The sequence below is a fragment of the Denticeps clupeoides genome, chromosome 13 (genome assembly GCF_900700375.1).
Source record: "Denticeps clupeoides chromosome 13, fDenClu1.1, whole genome shotgun sequence".
Taxonomy (NCBI): domain Eukaryota; kingdom Metazoa; phylum Chordata; class Actinopteri; order Clupeiformes; family Denticipitidae; genus Denticeps; species Denticeps clupeoides.
In genome coordinates, this window is record NC_041719.1 from 21,759,915 (window position 1) to 21,775,251 (window position 15,337).

The 15,337-nt window shown below is 42.9% G+C and overlaps 1 long non-coding RNA gene across 1 annotated transcript in view; it reads left to right on the top strand.

Moving 5' to 3' along the window:
* The first annotated feature begins 3,093 nt into the window (after positions 1–3,093).
* Positions 3,094–15,337, top strand: part of LOC114802669 (uncharacterized) — a 15,311-nt gene continuing 3,067 nt past the window's right edge. Inside the window, exons 1-2 of the long non-coding RNA XR_003751755.1 lie at positions 3,094–3,104; positions 10,967–10,973. This is a non-coding gene — a long non-coding RNA (uncharacterized LOC114802669). The remainder of the gene's footprint in view (positions 3,105–10,966; positions 10,974–15,337) is intronic.

Genomic DNA, 15,337 nt, shown 5'->3' on the forward strand with positions numbered 1-15,337 from the left:
GTTAACACCGAGGTAACGGAAGCTGTCCACTCTCTCCACTGGGCTTCTGTTGATGACAGGGGTCTGGTAGGTCCTCTCCTGCTTTGTACTGAAGTCCACTATTAGCTCCTTTGTCTTGCTGACGTTCAGGTGGAGATTGTTCCTCTGGCACCAGTTTGCCAGATTTCCAACCTCCTCCAGGTAGGCCGTCTCATCGTTGTCAGAGATCAGGCCCACCACGACAGTGTCGTCAGCAAACTTGATGATGGTGGTGGAGTTAGTAGTGGCTGTACAGTCATGGGTGTACAGGGAGTACAGCAGGGGGCTCAAAACACAGCCCTGGGGGGCTCCAGTGCTGAGGGTGATGGAGGTTGAGACATGTCCACCCATCCTTACTGCCTGTAGTCTCCCGGTTAGGAAGTTGGAGATCCACTGACAGAGAGATGAGCTGAGTCCCAGGTGCTCCAGCTTGGTGGTGAGTGTGGAAGGGATTATTGTGTTAAATGCTGAACTGTAGTCAATGAAAAGCATTTTAACATCATTTCCCTTCCGAGTGTCCAGGTGGGTGAGTGCAGTATGGAGGAGATGTGATATGGCATCATCTGTGGTCCGGTTGGGATATGCAAACTGTAGTGGGTCGAGTGTATCTGGTAGTGAAGAAATGATGAAGTCTCTGACCAGCCGTTCAAATATCTTCATCACTACTGAGGTGAGGGCTACAGGGCGGTAGTCGTTGAGGGAGGCAGGATGGGTTTTCTTGGGGACCGGAACAATGATGGACTCCTTGAAGCATGTGGGGATCACCGACTGAGATAGAGAGAGGTTGAATATCTCTGTAAACACAGGTGCTAGCTGGTCCGCGCAGGCTCTGAGGATTCTCCCCGAGATGCCGTCTGGTCCTGCTGCCTTCCTGGTATTCACTCTCTTGAAGGCTCTCCTCACATCATGCTCGGTGATGACGAACGCATTCTCGGTGCTGGCAGTGTCCTCCTGTCTGCAGCTGTTGGAGCCGCTAGCCGTAGCATCGCTAGCGCCTTTAGCTGCAGCCTCAAAGCGAGCATAGAACGTATTTAGCTCGTCTGCCAGAGACACGTCCGCGTTCGTCGTATCGGATGTTGGTGCTTTATAGTCCGTTATTGTCCGTAGTCCCCGCCACAGGCTCCTAGAGTCACTCTGTTCGAGTTGTGACTCCAGTTTGTTCCCGTAGCGCTGCTTCGCCTCCTTCACCGCTTTCCTGACGCTGTATGACGCAGCCTTGTATGGTTCCATGTCCCCGGAAGCCAGCCCTGCGTTATAGGCCGCGGTGCGAGATTTCAGAGCGTCGCGGATGGTTTTATTCACCCACGGCTTCTGGTTGGGAAACGTTCTGACGATCGTTTTCTGAACGGTGTCGTCCGTTAGTTTCCCAATGAAACTCACAACCGCTTCCGCAAACTCACTGATGTTTCCGGAACTACTATGGAACATGTCCCAGTCTGCGTCATCCAGTGCGTCCTGAAGAGCGGCCACCGATTGGTCCGTCCAGCGTGCCACCTCCCTCTGAATCGGAACTTCCTGTTTAAGCCTTTGTTTGTATTTAGGCATGAGGAAGATGGCGGCGTGGTCGGATTTTCCAAATGGTGGACGAGATTGTGCCCTGTACCCGTCCTTTATGATAGTGTAGCAATGGTCCAGTGTCCTTTCGCCCCTGGTGGGGCAGGTGATGTGCTGATAAAATTCGGCGCTGCGCGTTTGAGGCTGGCATTATTAAAATCTCCTGCCACAATAAGCGCAGCATCCCGGTGCTGTGTTTGGTGCTGTGTGAGCGCCTCCTGCAGTTCGCCTAAGGCAGTGTCCGTGTCCGCTTTCGGCGGAATGTAAGCGGCGCTGATGATGACCGATGTGAACTCCCGAGGAAGGTAAAAGGGACGACACTTGATGGACAATAGTTCCAGATTAGGCAAGCACGAGTGTGTGAGGGGGGCAATGGAATTACACCAGTTCCTATTTACCATCAAACACACTCCGCCTCCCGGTGTCTTCCCCGAGTCGCGTGTCCTGTCCATGCAGTGGACCGAGAAGAACTCGGCCGGCTGGATGGCGTGGTCCGGCACCGCTGGGTTCAGCCATGTCTCGGTGAAGCAGAGGAGGTTGCAGTCCCGGATGTCTCTCTGGAACTTTACCCTGGCCCTGAGGTCATCGAGCTTGTTCTCCAGTGACTGGACGTTGGCGAGCAGGATGCTAGGCAGAGGTGTGCTGTGTGCACGGGCCCTCAGCCTGTTCCTGACGCCGGCTCGTTTCCCCCGGGGCCGCCACTTCGCGTTGCGTCCTTTGTTCTTCCTCAGGATTTCACTCGGCCAGCTGGGATCCGGAAAAGCAGTCAAAGTCTTCGTATTGTAAGTGCATTGTATACTAATAGAAACAAGAGTGTCTCTACTGTATTTAATGCGTTGCATGGTGGTAGATTTGCCGGTGTAGGGTTGTTAAAAGAGGGTTTAAAACACAAAAACAAACTAAACTTGGTCGGAGCAGTCGTGACGGCAGCCGACCTCACCGACGCCATCTTGGATCACCTACTCAAGTCCAGTCAGTATAATCAAACACAGCGGGACTCAAGTGAAGGTGTAGGACCATCTCAAGGATGATCAGAAGAAGAACCTATGTTAACTTGGGTGTCACAGCGCTTAGGACCATATTACATCAGTTTTTCTTTTTGTAAATAAATATGCAAAAAAAAAAAGGCCAAAAAATTTTCTGTCAATATGGGGTGCAGGTTGTACATCAACAAGGAAAAAAAAAACTTAAATTATTTTAGCAAATGGCTGCAATATAACAAAGAGCAAAAAAAATTAAGTGTGTCTGAATACTTTCTGTACCCACTATATACTACCATAAAATTCATCTGAAACCACCTGACAACAAACTACAAAGGGTTTACCAAAATTAAAATAAAATTTGAAATGTTTGATTATTTAATATTTTTTGATTATTTGAACTATGTGGTTCGTTAACAACACTGTGGGTGACTTAAGTCTAATGATTTAACATAAAACACTCAACATAAACTGCAAAGTGTTACAACAGAACACTTGTTCTGCTGCTCTGTGTTTGTTTAATCCCTCTCCTTTTCCCTGTTGCGCTCTTCCGTCAGATCCCCTCCTGCTTCAGCTTGGACAGCAGCATGGAGGGAAGAAATGAGTGAGAGTTCAGAAGAATGTGGAGAGCGTCACAGAGGACAACAACAGAGTAATTTGAGGTCTTACAGCACATCTTTCTGAAGTATGGATGACTCCTTGGGTTTTCTTCCTGTTTACTACTCACCTTTTGTCCTCCCGGTGACATTTTACCTGGTGTGTTTGACGGCTTCTAAAGTGGCCATGGTGCCACTAAAACTGGCAGGGTGAAATTGTCACCAGGAAGACAACAGGTGTTATAAATAAAACATAATTTAATAAAAATAGTTACTTAAAAAAAAAACAATACAAACAGCACAGTATGGAACCACCCATTTTGTTTGTAGGCAAAAAAAAATGAAAGAAGGGCAAAGTTATGACACATTAACTTTTTTAAAAGTGAAAAAGTCACCGAAGACAACACAAAGGTTAAACCTGAACACCAGAGGGCAATAGGCCACTGTGTTCACATCTTTGCATTCTGATTCAGTAAACAGATGTCGACAGTAATAAAGCAGATTTACCTGAGTACTGAACTTAAGTAGAGTTTGAGTATCTGTCCTCAAAATATTAAAATAGGATTAGATCTTTAAAATGGAAAAGGTAGGGAGGACTGAAGAGTACAAAATAAAAACACTTTGAGGGAAAACTTTAAAAGTTTGAAAAAGCTAAAGAGTACAGATGAGTTCTAAGCCTGTATTTTAAGGCAGTAGTTGTGGCGGCAAATTTAATAGCTGGTTCCACAGACGGGGCCCAGCAATTTGAAGGCTGTGTCACCTTTCTGCTTAAGGCGAGATCTGGGGATGTGGAAGAAGGCGTTGCGGCTCGATTTTAAGGATCTAGGGGTTGGCTGAAAATGAACAAGATCGGTTTTGTAGGGTGGGGCCTGTCAAAAATGAACCTACAACTAGTGCAGTGACGCAAGAACTGCGGTTTTGTGTTGTCTTTTTTTAGTAGCCGTCAGCAAGCGTGCTGCAACATTCTGGACCAGCTGAAGTCGTGACAACCGGACTGCGGGAGACTAAATTAGAGTGTTGCAGCAGTCAAGCGTGTAATAATAGCTTATGGCCTTCTCAAAATCATTAATATATAAAAAGGTCTTAACTTTAGCTCAAAGTCTCAGATGATAAAAACTTAACTTGACTACACAATTTATTTGCTGGTCCATTTTAAAATCACCATCCATGATTACACCCAGGTTCCGTACTGAGGACTTAGTGTAGGATTCTACGGAACCAAAGTCCAATTTAGGGCAATAGCTGGTGGCACTGGGCTTAAAAATTAAAACCTCTGTTTTGCTTTCCTGAAAAAAGTTCAAAGCCATCCATTCTTTGGATTTAAAAAGCTGGTATGTGTAGATTTACATGTCATTGGCATAAAAATGGAATGAAATACATTTTCTTAAAATACAGTATGTACTGCATTGTACTTATGTATATCAGTGTGTCCTTTTATACCTAGGTTCTCTGTAGAGAGCATTCCTCTCATTCGCTCCAGGCGCCCTCCTAGATTCAATACACACAGAACACGCAACACACACAACCTGCGCACACTCTCCCAGGCCTCGTCTTGCCACCCTGAGTACTCGTTCGGGCTGTGGAACTGTCAGTCGGCAGTCAACAAAGCTGACTACATTCCCGCTTTTGCAACAGAATGGAACCTCCAAGTACTCGCACTGACTGAGACCTGGATCCGCCCTTTCCACAGACTTCTACTTCTCTCATACCCCCCGCCCCACTGGTAGGGGAGGGGGCACAGGCTTGCTCATTTCCAAGGAGTGGAAATTCACTCCCGTTTCTGCTATTCAAACAACCAGTTTTGAGTTCCATGCAGTAACTATTACACACCCAGTAAAAATGTCCATAGTTGCTCTATATCGTCCTCCAGGTCTGCTGGGGGACTTTGTAGAGGAACTAGACACAACTCTCTCCACCATTATAGATGAGGAACTGCCCCTTGTGCTACTAGGAGACTTCAACCTTGACCTCCTCAAGTCACAAACAGCAGACTTCCAAAATTTAATTTCTGCTTCCAACTTCACACTTCTCAGCAGACCAGCACGCACAGAGCTGGAAAGCAACTAGATCTCGTACTTACACGCAAATGCTCCACAGCCAACACATCTGTCATTTCTCTTCTTCTATCTAATCACTCTATTATTCACTTCAGACTATCCCCCCTGGCACGCACCACAAAACCGACACGTGCGACTCCACCCTCGCCGTGAATCTCTGACAAGGTTCGCCGCCACAGGACCCATCTTAGAGCAGCTGAAAGACAGTAGAGGAAATCCAAGTGCCCGCTTCAACTTACAGTAGTAAGTATCAATCTCTCCTGAAATCCTTCTCTGCTGCTGTCACTACAGCAAAGACCAGGGGAGCAACAAGAAGGGCAACCACTCCCCTCAGCAAAAATTCTCAATTCAAATTGGCTCACTACTGTTAACACTCACTGCGTCTGCAAAAAGCCTTGGACAAACTGAGTCTGAACCATCACGTTGCTGCGATCTCCAGATCCTGCAGGTTCAATCTCTACAACATTCGCAAGATTTGGCTTTTTCTCTCACAAAAGGCTACGCAGCTCCTCGTCCAGGCAATGGTCATCTCCAAACTCGACTATTGTAACTCTCTCCTGGCTGGAGCCTCTGCAGTCATCATAAAACCACTCCAGATGATCCAAAATATGGCAGCCCGTCTCATCTTCAATTGTCAGGATTGACTGCAGCTGTGCTCAACAACGGTGGCCAATCCTGACAGCGCTTAAATGCCGGATGTTTCCGCCCCTTCCAGGTCTCCGGAATTTTCGTAAACTTCATTTGGCAACAGTGTGCATGTTTGTAATTTGAGTTCTGGCAATCGCCACACGCCTACGGGTTAGTTTATGTTCTTTATTTAAGTTAAATCGTTTAAGGCCACCGTGCCCTTCTTTATTTGTGTTTATTGTTTATTGTATAATAAAATCCCCTTCCCAGCATGTCAGACCTCTGCGCTTCCTTCCCCCGTAAGTCCGTAGTCGTGACATCAATCAGCCAAAATACACCCGTGTTACTCTTCTTACCTCCCTCCACTGGCTCCCGGTAGCTGCTCGCATTGAGTTGAAAACCTTGATGCTGCTTACACAGCTGTAAATGGAACTGCACCCCACTATATCAATACACTACTACCTAGCTACACTCCTGCACGCTGTCTCAGATCAGCTAATGAAATGAGACTAAAAATTCCTTCTTCACTGGGTCTCCGATTCCAATCATCTCTGTTCTCCGTTGTTGTCCCTGGCTGGTGGAACAACTTGCCCTCCTCCATTCGACTAGCCGAGACTACCAGTAGTTGAAAAGACAAATTGTTGGAAAAATGTATATATGTTATCATGTAATTACTTCTTTTATTCATATCCTTTAAGCACGAATATGTATTAATCCTTGGAATATTACTGACAACTCTTAATCATTAACAAATCTCAAAGCAAAGGTTTTAAGTTTGCAGGACTGCATGACCGCGACCTGAGGACCAACAACAAGCAGACTATGATGAACCAGAGTCCAATCACCTGAAGAATCTACAGACGAAGATGAACATGTCACCATGTCACCATGACTCGACCAAAGATCAATTCATAAGACTACGTGTAATACACAATTATTAACTAATATGGTGTGATTTTATGTGAACCCTAATGAACCTACCAAATAAAAGAAGGAGATGCGATGAAGGACGCGAGAGCTTTTGGAGGCCTGTTGTAAGGCGTGACTTCCATTCGCTCTCCTTGCAAGTAAAACGGACTCAAATGCTTTGTGTCTTTCTTCTCTTTGTTTAGTAAATGTTAGACTGACAGATAAACCTAACACAAATCTAACAAAATATAACACAATATATAAAAATTAATCTCTGAGCATGCTCTTTGCTGACAAGTTAGGCCTTATCAGGGCTCTTAGTTTTGGTGTCTTTCTCCTGTCCAAAGTAAGTCGCTTTGGATAAAAGCGTCTGCAAAATAAAGTAAATAAAGTAAAGTAAATACCTGTACAGCACTTTGTGCAGTGGAACTGCTGTTAGAGTGCTTTAGAAACAAAGTTGACTTCACTTGACTTCACTACTTCACTTGAGTTTTTTTTTTTGGGGAACTTATGAAGTTCTCTTTCCTACATTTCAAAGACAAATATCGATTTTACTTCAATACATTTCTATCAAGGGTGTAAATAAACCAATCAGGAATCAGTAGGGCCATGTCTGACATAATCTATAACAATAAAACTAAATTCAACATCAGAACTGCCTTTTTGCAGCGCAAGACGAAGGACTGCAGATGGTAATTCTTTAGTGCCCTTTTTTGCTTTCTTGGACATATCTTGATCAAAATGCCCAAAAATAGCTATATAACATTGCCCTCCAACTTGTGCAAATATATTGAGGTATGTAGATATTTTATTAGCTACGAGGGAAAGTTTGTAATGAAGTTGTCCAAGCTCTTACATATACATCACATTAACATAATTTCCAGTGAAATGACTGAACACCAAGGGAAGACCTGTCTTCTAAATGGTGCAGCCATACCAGGTAGATGGTGCTATATGCAGAATTCCTACACATCTCCATAACCTTTTCCATGAATTTTCAATTACTCTAAGGCAAGTAATATGCTCTCTAAAATTTCTGTGCAGATGCGAAAAAAATGACTGAATTTACCAAAATATTGGTAAACTAAACTTATGTCAACCCTGAAAATATGAACTTAAACTACAGTGTATAGATCCACGTGGCTGCGGAACAGCTGGAATCTGGAAGCAATGCACGCAGTAGCACGTGACATGGCTCACCATGTGAAGCCAGCAAATATACTACAGACCTGCGCTACTTTTAAAAGTTATAGTTGTGAAAGTAGAAAGATGTTTCTCTTCTACTAACTAGTCAGAAGAATTAGGTGCTGTATGTGTTGTGCAATGATGCAACAATGCAGTGAAATTATGTACTACATACAAGTAAACACCAACAGCACTTACACATTGTTACAGTTAAAAGCTCAGGATCATCAGTTTTCATTTGGTATGAGAAAAGTGTGTTAGACTATGCAGGCCAATCCCGATATTCTCATAACACATGAGAATCCTGTTTGAGAATAGGAGCACTGGCTGGCTGGAACAGGACAGGGTCTTTCCAAAACTGTTGCCACAATGTTCAAAGCTAAAAGAGTCAAGATTGTGTCTATTTAATTCAGAGGAAATGTTTCATCGTTAGTTGGATGAACAGCTGAGATATGGGAAATAATCTTATTTTTTGGGAGATGTTGACTGATCAAATAAATACATATTATTATAAACTGCATTTCAATTAAAGAATTATGAGGCTCACCTCACCCTAGCATCCAGTCACCCACTCTGGAGTGAATCTCTGCGGATTACAGCGCACCCTGCTGGTGGGTATGCTCTGCTTTGGGCACTCGCGATCTCTTTTCTCTAATCAGCTTGGATAAAACATTGGGAACAGTATAACTCCACACTCATTGTTCCTGGAGCACGCAGAGCTGAAATTAAACAGCACATGGCGGCAAATACAATATATACAATCAAGTGTTGCGTGTGTGCTTGGTCTTCTCTTTTGTTCTTTGTTTCTGCTTCCCATTTCTGCTGCTTCTTGGTTTCTACTTCCTGGTCTGTGAGGGTGATCTTTGGAAGGATGTTAATGGACTGCAGAATGCAGTACCATCAGTTCCCCTACACCATGTTCACATACACAAAGATTTCAGTATATGAAGACAAGTACTGTACAGTCATGGCCAAAAGTTTTGAGAATGACACAAATACTAGTTTTGCTGCTTTAGTGATTTTAGATTTTTTTTGTCAGTTGTTTCTATGGTGTATTGAAGTGTAATTGCAAGCATTTTATATGTTTTCAAAGTATATTGCTTGAAGTTTGTAAGAAATTATGACTGAGCAGTGAAAAAGCGTCCTCATTTCCACATTATTGCACGGTGCTCCATCATGCTGGAAAAGGCATTGTTCTTCACCAAACTGTCCTTGGATGTTGGTACAAGACAGGACTGATGGTAGCGCTAACCTTTTCTTCTCTGGACAATCACTTTTCCAGATGCCACAAACAATCGGAAAGGAACTTCATGAGAGAAAATGACTTTACCCCAGTCCTCAGCTGTCCAATCCCTGTACTTTTTGCAGAATATCGGTCTGTCTTCTGTCCTTCTTTGCTGCCTTTCTTGACAATAAGGCCATCCTCCAAAACTCTTCACCTCACTTTGTGAACAAACTCTCACCTCAAGGACATAAAGAAATGCCTCCCTGGCATGTGGGGAGTGCCCAGAACACTGCTATGGCGTATTCCACTAGATACTTGTGTTAACCACAACACGTTTTTCTTGTCACCATGAAGAGCATCATAATTCTGCATGTATTTGTTTAGCATTAAATATTCGTAAGGTACAGCATCCCATTCGCATGTCTGATGAAACAGCTAGATAGAGAATAACAGACAGAGCAAAATGACTTACCTAAATACCTGGCCTCATCACTTTCTTCCAAACAGTGTAAAATTGCACCTTAGCGCAGAAATTTCCCCATCTTTTTTCTTTACTTCATTTACAAATATATTGTTCTTATCCAGGATCCACAATGGTCAATGGTATTTTCTTAATAAGCCAAAACAAGACATGAAGAAGGTGTTTGAAACATAGATATGTATCCATAATCTTTGATGGCCTGTCCACTTCTTTCAGAACATCACATCAGAAACAACAACAAGGCTGACCAAAGTGCTGTACAATACGAGTAGACATAAAACATGATGAAACACAAGTCAATGAGACACATAAAAATAATTAAAGCAACAATAAAAATAAATTACAAAATGTGATAGTAATGAAATAAAAAAAAAAAAATAAAATTATACAAACAAAATAAGTACAAAAACCACATAAGTCACTACCTCAGACTAAATTGAAGGCCAATGAGTAAAAGTGTGTTTTTAGACGAGATTTGAGTGAAGCGACCTGCCTAACAAAGCTGGGCAGGTCGTTTCATAGTTCATAAGCTGTAACCGAAAAAAAGCCCCATCATCCCATCTCAGCTTGTAATTTGATTTTCCCGACCAACCACGGCTCCCTGGATCTCAGCGGGGCATCGATCGGCTGCATCCAAATATGGTCAGGTCATTCTGTCATGATGGGCTGGACATGGCGAGGAAGGAGGATGCATACGCACGACGTCACAGGATGGGGTTTAATACATAATGCACATGACAAGGGAACATCATCAGACAATGACCTGACAGCGAACAGACACGAACAGAATAGTTTTATACAATTATATAATTATACACAGGTGAACACAATCGGGGAATATCGCACAAGACCAACATGAAACTCCAGTTCGAACTCCGGACCCGGAGTAACCCCTGCTGGACAGGATCATGACACTTTCATTGCTACGCTGACGACACACAGTTGTATTTAGGGAGTGGTAGTAGCCTAGTGGATAACACACTATGAACGCGTAAGAACCAGAAGACCCAGGTTCAAATCTTAGACACTTCACCCTAAGTTGCTCCGGGGGGACTGTCACTGTAACTACTGATTGTAAGTCACTCTGGATAATGGAGTCTGATAAATGCTGTAAATGTAAATTTATCAGCAATCTCAGATTAGAGGCAGCAGCTGAACAGAATAGAAAATTAGATTGTGGATGTAACTTTTTTGTGGCTGAAAACAACTTTTTTCTGTTAAACCCTGATAAGACAGAAGCTCTTGTACTGGGGTCTCAAGCAGTCAGACATAAGCTGGCTGACTACACCATAAATCTGGATAGCTTTTCTATCTCACCAAGTACTGCAGTAAAGGATCTAGGTGTCCTCATTGATGCAGGTCTCTCATTCAATTCGCAGATAATATTAGTAGGATAGCATTCTTAGGCTGTCCTTGTTAGGGTACCGGGCCACTTTTGCACAAATATACAACAATAACCACATATTTTAGTATCATTCATACAATGCCACCGTCTGCCGCTGCTTCTGTTTGTTCTCTCTAAGATTCTGAATCAAGTGTACAGACCAGTGAAGAGACCAGAGACCAACTAAAAGCTTCAGGGATTTTCAAATGGACCAGTAGCATCATAATGGACATCAATGACACTGGATTTGTCACGTCTACGGACTTACGAGGGAAGGAAGCGCAGAGGTCTGACATGCTGGGAAGGGGATTTATTATAACAAACAATAAATACAAAGAAACAATGGCGCGGTGGGCAAAAACGGGAAATAAAGGGGAACAACACAAACAAACCCGCAGGCGTGTGGCGATTGCCAGAACTCAAAACACATATGAAACTAAACCAGGTCAAATTCGTGCAGAGAGTCCACGAAAATGCCGGAGATCTCTAAGGGGTGGAAGGGACAGGATTACACTTTGAACTTATCCACCTCTACAACTGTAGGACTCTTTTTCTCTTATTGGACAAATCATCACAAACCCTGCACTAGTCCCATTTGCAGGCTCACTCTACCCTGGAAGGGGGTCCCCCTCTCTGTATCACTCCTTCCCAACGTTTCTTCCTTTCTTTTATTCTCTCTTCTAGAGTTTTTTTGTGTGGAGTTTTTCTTTGTGTGCAGAAGGGTCAAGTGTGGGGGTGCTGATCCAGCTGACTGCTTGAGACCCAAGTACATGACTGAACCTTCACCACTCTGATCAGACAAGTAATTTCACCTTTCCTGATTGAATGCGCACTGGAACTCGAACGCCGTGGGGTGGGGTGTTCATTTACTTCACGAGTTTGTAAAATAAAGGCAAGATTCACAGCGACAGGTTTGGCACAAACTAAAAATCTGATTTATTTTCAGTAACATTATGTTTTGATATTTCATTAACAACATTAATTGAGTTTTAATAAGTGTACATTAAAATTAGTCTTAATACATTTCAATGCCCACTTATTAAAACTCAATTAATCATCAATGTAACGCATTAATTCAATTATTTTTTTTCAATATTTTTCTGGAGCCAGTCCCTGAGCCGGGAAGGAGCACCATCGTCCAAGAAGGACGACAGATGGTGTAACCCTGGGCACATCACTGTGAAAAAGAACTCTGCAGCAGAGACATTTAGCTGTTAGCCATTAACATGCGTCCATACTACCTTCCCATTCGACCCTCGGGTTGGCACGGCGCTTGTCCGGGAAGTCCTCACTCACGATAGCTCCTGCATGAGACGTCAGGTAGGATCGTGAGACCCCGCCGGGGTCTTGGACGTTTAACTAACAAACACTCACTCACTCACTCACTCACTCACTCACTCACTCACTCACTCACTCACTCACTCACTCACTCACTCACTCACTCACTCACTCCACAGACACAAAGGGGATAAGACTCTGGAGGTCGTGTTGGAGACTCTGGATCATGGTCTTTTATGACGAGGTGGATAAGACACAATCAGCCGCACCTGACACTCGCTATCCTGTGAGGATCACTATCCGTGTTGAAGGAGCCTGGGGAGGGAACGTGTTGAGGAACCCACGACCCAGGATGGTGATAACAGACACAGCCAGTGCACACTAGGGAATTGGGACTTACCAGGGCACCCGCGGCTACATGACATGACACGCAGACACAGACACACAGTCTAATACTCTGGGGAAGGTGAGCGTGTTGGGGGTGCGGAGCCAGCACAGACGTGACAGTTCTTTATGGACTGCTACATTCTTTTAAAGACGCTCTGTTACCCAGGCAGCTTTGGGACATTCTAGTGCCTGCCTGATCTGTTTTATTCCAAAGAATTAAATAAATAAAAAATGAAGTAAAAGAACTAAAAGGGCAATATATAACCGCATTAAAGAACTTTAGATAATCCCAGAAGTTATGTCATCAGTTCTATTTTATTTTACAGTCTAAATCTATTTAAGTACAAATATTTTTATAAGAATTTAAAGAATGGAATTAAAATTTGAATTTTGTTAAGCTTTGAAAAATAAAGAGTCTTTAGAGCGACTCGAAGAAATGCGCTTAAGCTTACAGTACACACCCTAACATGCCCTGCTTGCAGCAATGACTTGGAGACACACTGAATACTGCCAGTATTTGCTGGACAAGCATGGTAATGAGGCTTGGAGCCAAACAGCAGTTGCTTACAGTGATGAGAGAGCACAAAAAATAATGATGACAACCAACAGTACAATACAGACTGTTATGAATGCAATTTAGGGAATAAAAAAAATGGAGCCTTAGGACTAATTTGAAAATTTGGACAAATATATATGTGAATCCTAAGTATTGGAAATGGTGGCATTTATGTTGAATATTGAAGGCCTGATCAGGATGCTGTGCAGTGGTTGTGAACCATACATTCCTTTGAAAGAAGTCTTGTCAATGTTATACATGTTTTATACATTCCCACCAACTGAAAAATATGAAATCCAACCGATGTGTGATGGCGTGCTGGAATATGCCTGCTTGGATGTCTTGTTATTGTTCACCGACCAGAGTTAAATAGCTTTGGAATGGCACAGGGAGCTGGAAGAGCATAGAGTCTCTTGGATATAGATATTGGGAGAGGATAGGTTCCTGTTCCTCACTGGGAAAAGTGCAGGGCCACCGAAGTTCTTCGGCATGAGGTAACTCATTAAGTATAAGAAATTTCCCATAAACCTAGAGGAACTACAATTGCCTTTTAATGATCCAAAAAAATTCATCCTTTTCTAGGATATTATTCATTCTGATTATGTTTACATTAAGGATCCATTTGAGGATCATGGAGACATGGATGAAGTGCATCCATCACTTCACAGAATCCCAGATAAGGCCACCTCTTTCACAAACAGGGAAATGTTTGCTCCCTTGTTAGAAGACGAAACACTCAGAAACTGGATAGAAATAGCCAAAGATGCAGAGGTAGAAAAAGAGGAAGCACCGCCTGCAGGTGTAATAAGGCGTAATATTTGGGGAAATATCAAACTGAACAAACGTGTCCAAAAAAAAAATCCTGGTTGACCAGCTCAGGATAAGAAAAAACTTTATTATCACTTTTCACTTTTAAAGAAACATCAAAATTTAAGATGGAGCCGACTCACTGTGAGAAAATGAGACAGACTTAAATAACAAGTAAAATAGTGGTACAGATTTTAGCAAAAGAGGTCCTCAGTGCAAAAATGACATCTGACAATTTTCCCCTCAACCCTTACTATACATTATAGGGGTGTTCTAGAAAAAAAAGGAAGTTTTTCCTGGCCACAAAAATAAGTAGTTGAAACACCTTTTGTGTGTGCCCTTAAAGCACTGACTCTCTGACACCCAGACTACACCACCTAGGGGTGAGTTCCCCTAGGAAACCCATAAACAACATAAAAGCCCAAACAATACAAGCAATCAAGGCAGTGAGTTGTTTTTGATTCTCTTCGGGGAATTTTAAGTAAAATTTAAATAATACAAAAATAAAATGAACAATTCAGACCTTTTTATTTAGCCAAGGTAAAACAATTTCTACTTTTGGAATTAATCCTATCATGCAATCCTGCCAGGTCATCCAAGGAAGAAAGCAAAAGAAAAGAGACCACAAGGATCCCTGTGTCGCACAATGACCTTCTTGTGCATACACCCAAGACAGTGTAGAAGTTCACCTCTACATTTCATGCCCATTGCCTTAAGTGAAAGTGATTAGTTGTCACAACAGCAGAGCACCCATTGCAAACATAATGAAATGTAGTCTCTGCATTTAACCCATCACCCTTAGTAAACAGCCATGACATGCTTATGGTAAGCAGTGTGAGCAGTGTGATTTTGGCACTGGCTAAAAGGGATCAACATCATGGGAGGCCAAGACAGAGAAGAGTCTAGATGGGTGTCTTCCTTCAGCTGTGGCAAAGGACTGCATCATAACTCTGGATAGCCTTTCTATTTCACCAAAAGACACTCTTTTGTGTCATTGCAACAAGAAAAGTGTCTGGAAATCGCAGAAATGCTTTCACCGCACGCTTTTCTTAATTTTTACATTGAAAATTACCACAGGGCATGGTCAATGTTGTTTTTATTATTTTTCCTATGTTTAGGGACATGACAGATTTCTTATTGTCATAAATGAAGAAGCGAGGGGTGCCTTTTGTGTTATTGGGTCTGTCAGGAAGACAGACCATTTATTATTGTGCTGAGAATGGCAAAAAAGAACATTAAAGAGCGTTAAAGACCGCCACGCGAAGACCGTCAAACGTAAAGAAACAACGGATT